The 12,353-nt window shown below is 35.6% G+C and overlaps 1 protein-coding gene across 1 annotated transcript in view; it reads left to right on the plus strand.

Annotated features, from left to right (window-relative positions):
- LOC150103475 (uncharacterized) overlaps window positions 1-12,353 on the plus strand; it is a 384,849-nt gene that overhangs the window by 82,278 nt on the left and 290,218 nt on the right. The gene's annotated exons all lie outside the window — the stretch shown is intronic.

The following is a 12,353-nucleotide window of genomic DNA, read 5'->3' on the forward strand; positions in this document are numbered from 1 at the left end:
AGCATAAATGCATGTAATCTGTTTGAACAAATATAAAATTAGAAGTACTAAGTAGAAATAAGCTCCATAGAGATAATCTTTAAATTTAAAGGCTATTTAAGTAAACTGACCAACAGAAATATGTGGACATTGCATTGATTTCCATGATAACAGACAGTATGCACATAGTTATAAATGAAAGTTTATATGTATATATGTTATAATAAGTATAACAGCAGTAAGAATTAACTGCTGGTGTATGATCTTTACACCTCTAGAGAGCACTTTGTGGAAGAGCAATATTCACACTGACTTGACCTAAACAATACTTGAATTATCCAAAACATACTACAACATCTACCACTATTTACTGGAATTAAATGTTGATTACCAAACCTTATGTCTTAACTTTTTGTATGCCTGGCAAGTGATGACACCTGCTGACTTGCAGTAACCAACAGCTCCATAGTAACTTATACACACAATCTGCCTGTCTTTAAATCCACAATGAATAAGTAGCTTTCTTTTAATTATTTAAATTATTCTGTCATATGGCAAAATGAAGAAGTGTTTGCATAGCATGATATCTGACATAAGGCCTCACAAAGTCTACATATGTATGGAAAGAATGTGTGAGAATTAATAGGATTTCATGTAATTAATAGGATTCATCAGGAATCCTGAAAATTCTGGATTGGGCTCTGTTGAAGCTTCACCACACAACAAGCTTAGAGTTTAGAGCTAAAAAGAAATAAAGAAGTCAAAGCTTGATAAATATAAATGGAAAGTGACTTAGACTGAAAGGAAATTGAGAATAACATTAAACATATTGATATAGAGAGAGTTAATAGATGCTGTGATAAAGAGCGAATTAAATGTTTTGGATTAGTGAGTGGCAGGGGAGGGAGAAGGAAAGAGGACCTTAAACTATGCTGCATTTTAGAAAGGGTGATTACCAGTCAATCAATAAAGAAGTATGAGAGACTTATAAAGTATAATGAAATTATTGATAGCATAATGAGGCTTATATTTGAATAATGTAAAACAGATCTCACTGGATCAGTTATATGCATTACACTACAACTTTCCCTTCTAGACTTCTTTTTTAGGGAGAATTAAGATAAGAGTGTAATAACCTTAGAAAATCTTAACATACAAATTGGAGAAGATAGAACAAGAATATCTAAAATTTTGGGACCATTTTTGGTTTTGGTTAAAGGAATGAAGAAGAACAAAGGCTATTAGCTTTTAGCATGACAAAGAATCTCAAAATTTTAAACAACTAGTATTTGAGAATAGACAGAGCCACAGAATTACAAGGTGTAGTTGTGATGGTGAGCAAAGATCTATGATTATTATTTCATCCTTAATGAATATGACTTGAATTAGAGAAGGTCATGGAATCGGTTTTGCCATCTGTTGCCTTAGATAAAGAACATAGGATTCTTATCACATCCTTTAAGAAATGTGGTAAGAAAAAAAAAAGAGAGAAAACTTAAGCTGGAAATGTTGAAACAGACTGAGATAAAGCAAGAATTTGACTTTTGAATCGGGCTCAAAGCTCATGAGTTAATTACAGATAATATAAATGTAGAATGGGATAAATTTTGAGAGATAATGGTAGGAAGAGCAGAAGTAGTGTGGAAGGACAGACAGAAATTGAAAAGAAATAGAAACCTGATGGAATGAGAGATTATTATGTCGCATCCAGGGAGTCCAAAGACTCATCGAGGGAGGGCACCTACTCTACAAGTCTCCATCTCGACCACTTTACCAACCACAACTACCTTCATCATCTACACCAACGCCATCTACCGCCGACCACCACCACTAGTATTTTCACAGACAATCACAAACATCCATGCCCACAGTAGGATTCGAACCCGCAGCCTTTGGCTGAGAGCGGATACGCTAACTACTCAGCCAACCAGGCCAGCAGAGATAAAGAAGTTAAGTCTGAAATTCATAAAAAACTAGGTTAAATAATAATAGAATTATTTATAATGAGGAAAAAACACTGCAAATAAAATAGTTAAGGAAGAAGAGATAAAATGTTTGGGGAAAATGTTAATGAGAACAAGAAAATGCCATCTAAATCAATGAAAGAAGTAATTAAGAATCAACTTTTTAATAAATGGATGTGGAAATTTGATGATTGCTGCCAGAAGTGAGATTAGGACGTGCATATTATTCTGTAGATGGTTCTTGCAGGTTATTTCTGTAAGAGAACAGCTGACATAAGGAAAAAAAATGAAAAGCTGGCTCTTGTTGGGAAATGAATATCAGGGTAGATTTTGTTAACTGGCAAGTAGCTGCAGATTAGACAAAATAGAACATTTTTTATTTAATAAATAACTTTCTAAGCAAAATACTTTTAATTTTAAGCAAGCACAGAAGAACATATAATTAAATTAAAACAAAATTAAATTGTGATAATACAATCCATTATAAAAGTATGGTTTTGAGATGCAAAAATAAGAAAGATGTGTTCTACATTGGTAGAATCCATCCCTAAGCAAATTAATGAACTTATTAGGAACAGAGGAGCACATATAGATTATTAGGTAAAGTTGGAATTTAATTTTTGTACTTATTTTTTTGTGAAATTAAAATTTTTCTTTAAAATGTGAATGTTTGGATTAATTTGTCTACTACTGTATGTGTTGAATTTAGGAGAGTGTTTCATAGCTGATGCTGAATCTGAAAGTAGTCCTGTAGCAACTGTATATTTCACTGGGTCTCACATGGGCTTCCAGTCAGGACTAGAAGACCATGCTCTGACATAGATTATTAGACACACGGATTCACAAGAATCAAGAATAATAATTTTTATTATTGTAAATATTTTGGCCTAAAATTAACAGACCATCATCGTTACATTAGCATAATCATCAGGTGAAACTAGAACAAACAATATTAATCCTATTTACAGAACTGAGCAACATGTCAGAGTGCCAGCATGTGTCTGGTTACAAATTAAATGAGATTACAATTAAAACTAAAACAAAAATTTAAATGATTTGAGATGCAAAAATTAACAATTTTTTTTGTTAATTTAGATAGATAAATTGGATGACATGGTATTATATTTAACAAAAAAAAAAAAAAAAACCCGAGAGCCCATTATTGTGGACCATTGCCATTTATGAAGATGAGACTCTCTCTCAAATCTTGGCAGTGGATAGGCTGTCATTCCAGTTGAAGGATAGATGGTGCAGAAGTGCTTTAGCACTCTCTTTAATAGTTGCTCACACTTAAACTAGCACCGATGTAAAAGGTGAGGATTGGTCTGGTACTCACCTTTTACATTGGTGCTGGTTTAGGTTTGAACATTTGTTTATACTCATGAAGTGTTATGACTAATAAAGTACATAAAATGTGCTTTCCTGGTGGAAAATAATAACTGATGCTTTGCAGAGAAGGAAAGAGCTGGCATCAAAATTAGTGGTAGTCGTGGGCACAAATGACTTAGTTGGGGAAAAAAGAATGTCAATAAAGATTTGAGGAAGTTATTGCTTCAAGTGAAGGATAATAGTGTCGTTGGAAAAGTTGTTAGCATGTTGTCCAGATATGACAATAGTGAATTGAGAAGGAGAGCAGAGATAATGAATAGTAAGTGTCTGGATTGTGTTAGGCAAAGGGGGCTCAGTTTGTAAATCTGCAAAGTGAATTTGAAGGAAAGTTGGAATGGTTTAAAGTTGATGGATTACATTTGAATGAGTTTTGTTTGAATTTTGATTACATTTGAATGAGAAATGCTATTGTTTTCTGAGAAGGCACAGTGTCAAGAAGTTAATGCAGTAAATGATCAGAGTCTACTTGTGAAGCAGGATAGCACTGTCACACTAAATGTATTGTATGACAGGAAAAAGATGGATATGAGGTTGAAGACGTTGTTTCAGCAGCACAAGGTGATGAAATCCATAAAGGTGAGGATGAGATAGGTAGGAATGGAAGTCAGGATCAGGGAAATGGGAGTAGTCAGACTGAAGATTGAGAGGTGTGGTATAGCAGCTGGAATAGCGAATGTTGGTGCTGGTAGAATAGCCTCAAAGACACAGGAATTGGTATGTTTGTACAGAAATGTAAGGAGTATTCGAAACAAGAGAGCCGGGTTTGTTACATTGATTGAGTCATTATGTCCAAAGATAATTGGAATAAGTGAAACTTAGTTGTCTGAGGAGGATGTGATGTCAAGAATATAAATGGAAGGGTATATACTTTTCCTGAAGGATAGGAATGTGAAAAGAGAAGCGGGGGGGGGGGAAGTGTTGTTAACGACTGCAGAGGAATTGTGTCCACAAAGTGTGGAAGTTGATAGTGTACACACAGATTTTGAATCTGTGTGGTCTGAAGTTGAAATTAACAGGTTAGTATGTCTGATAGGATGCTGTTATAGGCCAGGGAATGTAGAGAATACTGATTATGAAATGTTGAGGCATATTGGTTGTACATGTAAAAAGAAGATGATCCTGATGGGAGACTTTAATTACAGGAATATAGAATGGAAGGAGGAGATAGGGTATGGGAACAAGGAGAGTGAGTTTATTGAATTTCAGAGAGATAAATATCTTAAGCAATATGTGATTGAAGCAACTAGAAGCTTTAATGTTTTAGATTTGACTGTTGGTTGGTGAGAATGATCACAATGTACTTGTTTGGGAAGTGGTGAAACAAGAAAAGGTTACTGCCAAAAATGAATATATGTGGAAGTATAAAGTAGGTGATTATAGAACGCTCTGTAGTCAGTTAACATTACTACGTTGGGTAGATGAGCCGAGCAGAAAAGATGTTGACAGTGCATAGAAATTCACGAGGCAGTATCTGACACAAGCAATGTATAACTGCATACCAAGGGTTAAGAGAGTAAATAGAATAGGAGTGAAATGGATGAACAGTGAAATCAAGCAAGCTGCATTGGAAAAGAAAATGCTGTGGAGCAGATACAAGACAGTTGGTGGTGATTGGATCCACAAAGAGTATAAAGTGCAGGCTAGGAAGGTGATGAGCATGATAAAGTAACAAAAGGTGCAGTATGAGAGGAAATTTGGCTGGTCAGGCCAGGTTAACTCAAGGGAATTTTTCTGCTATATGACAAGCAAGAGAAAGAATAATTGTGGCAGGTTGACACTGGTGGATAGTCATGGCAGCAGAATAACATTTGCAAAGGATGTAGTGGAATTATTGAACGAGCACTTTATCAGTGTATATCATACTAGTGTAAATGATGTGGTGCAACATATAAAATGGAGGCAAGTATTAGGAGAATTGGAAATGAAAGAATCAGAGATGTATCAGGTGTTAATTGGGTTACATGTTAAGAAGGCTGTGGGAATGGATGATGTATCACCACGTATTCTTAAAGAATATGCACAATAGTTAGCTATGCCCCGTTGACCTGGTTATTTAATGAAGGTCTTGCAGTGGGTAGGGTTCCTAAGAAGTGGAAAGAAGACAAAATAGTACCTCCATAAGCAGGTTCTAGGACAGAAGTTTCCAATTATAGACCAGTCTGTATAACTGCAGTTGTAGTCAAGATGTTGGAGAGATTGGTTAAGAATTGAATACAGGATTAGGTTTATGGACATTATGATGATCAGCATGGATTTGTAAAGGATAGGTCCTGTTTTAGCAATTTACTTGAATTTTTTGATAAGGTAACGAGTGTGTTAGATAAGGGAAAATCATATACAGAGATATTCTTGGACTTTACAAAAGCATTTGATATATTACCATTTGATAATATATACAGGGTGGTTCAAAATTCCACGTACAAACTTTGAGGGGAGGTAGAGAACATCAAAATCAACCATATTCACAACCATATCCGGAAATGCCACCCGAAAGTGATAGCACTGTTCAGCAGTGCTCCAGGTGAGCAATTGGGGCTTCCTCATTCAAGCTTTCGATGTCGTACGAAGAACATGCTTCGTTTTATGAATGCTGAGATGGCAGACATGCACCTCGTTTACCATATTATATATCCAACTACTATTGAACTGTTCAGTTACACCTAATAAAATTTTTTACACTAGTTACTGCCTTGTGTTATTTCTGTATCTTTGTGTCCCTGTTAGTACTTTCTGGTGGCATTCTGGTCATGCTTTCAATATGGTTGATTTTGATGTTTTGAACCACCCTATATAGTTGGCATTGAAGCTGCAGAGGATGGGAATAGATATTATATTGGTAGATGGATCAGAGATTGGCTATCTGAATGATATCAGCAAGTTGTGTATGATGGAACAGTGTCTCAAAAAAGTAGGGTAACCAGTGGTGGCCCCCAGGGTTCTGTTTTTGGGCCCCCTACTGTTTGATTTGTTTGTAAATAATATATCATGTGGACTGGCTGGGGATCTTCAGTTTTTTGCTGATGATGCAAAGTTGGAGAGAATTATAAGTAGCATTGCTGATGTTAATTCCCTTCTGGAAGATTTGAATAGACTTTTGACTTGGACAAAGTAGTGGGGTTGTAGTTTTAACATTAATAAGTGCAAGGTGTTGCATTTTGGAGTGCAGAAATATATGGCTATGTACTATGCTGATAGTACCATACTGCATAAAGTGGATGAGATTCAAGATTTGGTAATGATGATTGACAGTAGACAGGCATATTGCAAGTGTGCAAATACTGCATATCATTGTGCTGCTATGATCAGAAGTACTCTAACATGTAGTAATAAGGAAGTAGTTGTGCCACTGTATAAACCACTGGTCAGACCACACTTGAATTATTATTATTATTATTCCAAAACTTCATGGAGTCAAAGACTCATCTGGGAGATCCTTTTATCACACACACACATACACACAGCTCATCATCGTGTGTATTAAACACACTCAAACTCCTTGCAGACACCACACTCTCAGGCAAGGCATTCCAATCATTTACAACTCTGCATGAAAAAAACCTGCCTCTCACTCCCCTGCTCACACCCTCTTTATACAGTTTCCAGGGATGACCTCTGGTTCTTCCCCGATCTCCCACTATTTTCTGTAGAACTACTCCAGCATTGATCCTATAACAACCCCTTACCAACTTGTAGGTCTCTATCATATCTCCCCTCTTCTTTCTGTCCACCAGACTCTGCAAATTACATCTTTTCAATCTTTCCTCATACTTGACATTCCAGAGGTCAGAAACTACGTTAGTCAGTCGCCTTTGTACTCAAAATTATTTTGAGTACAATATTAGGACTTTGTAATGCTGGCTATAGAGAGAGGTTGAGGAAATGTGGATTGCAGAGTTTGGTGGATAGGAGGAAATGAGATGATATGATAGAGACATTTAAGTTAGTGAGAGGATTTTAATTGATTAATCCAGATGGGACGATAAAAATGTATCGTACATGGATGGATGATAAAAATTTTTTATCATCCATCTCTGTAAATAGGATTAATATTCATTGCTCTAACTGCACCTAATCATTATGCTGATTACTGATTATGGCCCATTAATTTCTGACTGAAATATTTTAGTAATCAAAATGATTATTTATTCTTCTGAATACATGTGTCTAATAATCTTTACTATATCAGAAGTGCCATTAAAAAAACTCATGGTTGGTTGCTAATGCAGTTCTTGTGTTCTTCAAGGAGATATTAACAGATATACCATCTTTCCAAAGTAAATTAAACTAAGGTGCATGGAACTTTATACACTCCAGAATGTGCAAGAGGTTGAAGTCGCTCTTTATGAGAATGGATGAAAGTAGATAGCTGAATGTGTGGGTTGAAAATGATAGTGATTATGTTTGCAGAGAATTTTGCTTGTCTTTTCATATGTACCCTGAACATGGTACAAGAATAATTTTGATCTTGTTTAATTGCAGAATAGTGAGTGGAAATGCAGTAGTTTGTTTATTTTATACAATGGAGTTGTAGCCAATGGCTAAAGGCAGTGGTGAGCTATAAGGGGCTTGCACGAGCCCTTTGTCAAATTTTTCTCAAATTTGTGAACACTTTTTCCAAACACACGGAATTCCTACAAACGAACATTAACATGGCAACATGGAAGAATCCAATCGTTTTCCTTCTCTCTCCCTTGTTCTTCTTGTTTAATAATCTTGTAGAACTAGAAAATACCACTGTGGAATGTAAATATGCTACTATAATTGCCACTTTAAATTCATATGGATTTTCTGATAACTATATAAAAAATCATTTCATTGCATTTTGTTCTGATGGAGCTAATTAGGAAACAAATCAGGTGTTGCAATCAAAACTTCTACAAAAATTTTCCAACTTTGTGATTTGTTATTGTGCTCATCGTTTACACTTAACATTAGACAATTCGATAAAAAACATTAAAGAAATAAATCATTTTGAAATATTTTGGATAAATTATATGCTTTTTATCATCAATCACCAAAAAATCAATGAGAATTAAATATGATTGCAAAAGACCTTGGTATCAAAATTTTAAAGATCGGCCGTGTGTTACCACAATGGGCCGCTTGCAGTTTACAAAAGGCTCTTGCTTTGTGGAAAAATTACCCAGCTTTATGCAAGCATTTTGCATCAAGTGATAAATATAAGGGCTTTTTAAACCTACTTCTCAATTTGGAATTTTTAAAGATCTAACATTAATGATTGATATCCTACAGGAATTATCATAACTCAGAAGAGCTACAAAGTTGCAATATAAGTATTATAAGGCCTTTTTTTTTTTTCGATGATGCGAGCCCTTTATTAATTTCGAATGGTAAAGGTGTTGCAAAGGTACCTGAATTCAGTTTTGAGGGCTTTACCATTCGAACAAATAGACCTGTGTCTATTTGTGTACTTTATGCACAACAGTATTGTGCATAAGTGTTTCAAGGATGCTATACTGCTGAGATGGGTGGTGGTAGTGTAATGTAATTATTGCTTATGTAATTATCTTCCCACTAGTGGGTTTCTATGAACTGAGAAGAATAATTTACCATTTGGTAGTTGTATCACTAGTATCTGTCTAGAAAGGGAAGACAGTTGTTTCTGTTTTCTGTAGCGAAGTGTATTTTTTGAAGTTGGTTGTTTAAATGTACTAAAATTGTATCAAATGTATCTAGGTCATGAAGCCAAATAACAAGCACGTTATCTGATAGCATAGCATAGCTAAACTGCAGGTTTATGTGTTAAGTGCTTGGCTTTCCTGAAGTTCTCCACTAGTCACTTTCTATTTGGAACTTCTGGAGAACCAAGCAGTTTATTATTATTATTATTGTGTGACACTTCCAAGGAGTCCAAAAACTCATCACAGGAGGGCTCTCTACTCTTCTCAACTACACACATCTTTCCGTCTCCCCTACCACTTAATTCTCCACCTACACACAACAACGCTACTACTACCATCAAGGACATCTACCACCCATTATCACCAGCAACAGTATTTTTTGTAAACTCTGTATGTTCTCATGGCCAATTTGCCTGGATGAAAAACCTGAATTTCTGGGAGGAAAAAACCCTGCTACCTCATATGAGATCAGCTAACTCACCTTCAATTGAAAAAGCCCATATAAAGAATAAAGATTCCTCTCATGGATGAGAATCGAATCTAGGTCTTTTTCATTCAAAGGGAGCAATGTTCCATTTTTCTTCCAGTTGCACTATGGAGGCACTATAAACATATTGTATATGTTTTCTTTCCGTGACAAATAATCTTAATACGTGGTGAAACTGAATAACTCAAAAATGTCAGAGGGGGAATGTGGCATAATAAGGTCAAGAGTCTCTGTTAAAGATGCATTGATAAACAGTGAAGTGATATCAAAGCTGACCATAATGGCTGAATCTTTTAGGATGATATTTTGTGTTTTGGTTATACAATGAATATAATTTTTGATAAAGGGAAAGAGAGAGTTGCCTATGGGGAGTAGAGTGTTAATCAATGTCAGGAGCGTTGCCTGTTTTAATTAGTCTGAGTGCTGCATCAATTTCATCTATAGTTACTGATTGGAGTTTGCTGTAGATGTAGGACATAATAAGAAAACTTTTTTATAAAGACAATGGATCTCTTTTTTGGTGACTGTGGGTATTTTGGGATTAGTTTTTTTGTGCTATGATTTTCGCAATACTATTAGAGTTGACTTTTCCTTTAGTTCTGTTTGGAGTTTTGGTGACTCCCAGTTGACAGAGCAGTGACTAAGCCTTGAGACTAGATCTGGTAAAATTGAGATTGTTTGTTTCTTCCTGCCAGCAAGTTCTTCTACCATCAACCAAGTATTTTAAGAGGACAGAAGCAGTGTCCGGATGGTTCTGTTATTCATACTCTGTCAAAAGAATACTACTTTCATATATTTCATATTTTATTGTTTATTGTTTAATACTACTTTCAGTTGACCAGCATGGTGTATAGATTTTTCTGAATCCCTATAGATGTGTTTCCTAGATGCAATGAGAAGTTTAGTGAATCTTTCATAGTTATCGATTGTAGGTGGAATTATGTTGAATATTTTCAATGAATTCCTACACACTCACATACTGCATTCTCTTCTCCTCACACAGCTTTGACAACATACCATTCGAGATCCATGCTCTTCGTCTCAACTCGCCATGATCGTACCTATGCAAAACACTGACCACACTGGTATCTTTCAACTCTCCTCAATAATCTCCTGATATCTAGTCTTACATGCTCTTTATGTCCAAGTCATTTGTTCTGACAATCACCACCAGCTCGTTTGCTTCTTTTATCTAATGCATCCAATTATCCTGCTAATTCTCCCTCCTGGAAAACACACCTTATGGAATCTCTCATTTACCGCACATCTAGTAATGGACCTCTCCATACAAAGTTATTCTCGAATCATTCGTCACCTCTTTTTCTCTGCTTTCATTTATCCTAACCTTTGCACTCATTATCCATCAAACTTCTCATCTCACTACAAATATTTTTCATTTCACTTTTCATTCTGATCAACTCATTTTTCAGATTTTTCATCCAGACAATTACACTGTCTGTCAGTCTATCATTCATTTCTTTTGTTTCCTCATTCCAACTTTCATTTGCTTCCACAGTATCATTCACTTTCATTTCTTCAGCTATACTTTCTTTTGCTTCCATAGTCCTCGCTTCTGTTCCATAATTTATACATCATTTACTCCTACAATTTTTTCAGTTGCATGATTCATACAGTCATTTGTTCCCACAAATATGCATTTCATCCAACAAGGTGACAAATACATTACATAAGAGATACATACATACTGATATATGTAGATTTTGCTAAAGTCTTTGATAGATTGTCAGTTGAAAAGCTGATAATTAAACTGGAATGTATAGAGTTGTAAAATAGATTAGTGCATTAGATTGGAGATTTGCTGTGTGATAGGTATCAGCAAGTTGTGTGCTGTCTCAAATAGCACTATCTCAAAAGAGGAAAGTCACTAGTGGTGTGCCATCAGTCTGTTTTGGGGATGTTGGTAGCAACAGACCTGCCAACCTGGCTTGTTTTGCTAATCTTTCCTCATCCCATCTGTTTAAGTGACCATACCACCTGAGATTAGTTTTTTACCACATTCCTGAATGCTAACAATATTCAGTTCTTCCTTGATATCCTAATTTTAATTATGATACTTATTAATGCCATCTGTTACTCTCCTAATCTTTCTCAGAATGCTCATATCTGTCATCTCCAGTGTTTTATTTCTGACCTAGCTTCACAGATCCATAAGTTAAAATTGGTTTGAACACTGTTTTATTTACAGCTAGTTTAGTGTTTTGACTTTATTCTCCCTCATTCATGTGACTTCCCGCCATACCAGCTTTGCTAATTCTGTTCATTTCCATATGTAATTTGTCATCTTCATTAAAAATTGTGCTTAAATAACTGAAATATTTTACTTGTTCTGTAGGTTCTCCATTCAGAATACAGTTGATGTTTTCACTTTCTGCAATTTTCATTTGTCTTTGTCTTTCTGTTGCTGGTTTTCATACCAAATTTATCACAACAGTTATTCAGTTTAGTCAGGAAATCCTGTAGACTTGTACTGAATTTATTTAGAAGTATAAATATGGGCAGAGGTACATGACTACCAGTTTAATGTGACCAAGTGTAAGGTGATGAACTTTGGAAGAGATCAAAATCTGTGTACTATACCAATGGAACTGAACTGCAGGAAACTAATAAGACTCTGGAGACTTGGGTGTGATTGTGGACACGGAGTTGAAGTTTAGAGGGAATATTGCAAAGGTTACCAAAACAGCACATCAGATTACATGGTTGTTGAAGAACACACCAACAAGCAGGGATAGAGAGATTATTGTTCCCTTATATAAGGCCACATCTGACTACTGTGCACAGATGTGGGCTCCAGGATTCCGTGGGGATGAAGTTGCAGAGAGGATCCAGAGGCGAGTGATAAAGATTGTGGCAGGTCTGTGGAATGCTCTC

Source organism: Typopeltis vanoorti, chromosome 9 (assembly GCF_054136105.1).
Source record: "Typopeltis vanoorti isolate ZY-2024b chromosome 9, IOZ_Tvanoo_1.0, whole genome shotgun sequence".
In the NCBI taxonomy this organism is placed as follows: Eukaryota; Metazoa; Arthropoda; class Arachnida; order Uropygi; family Thelyphonidae; genus Typopeltis; species Typopeltis vanoorti.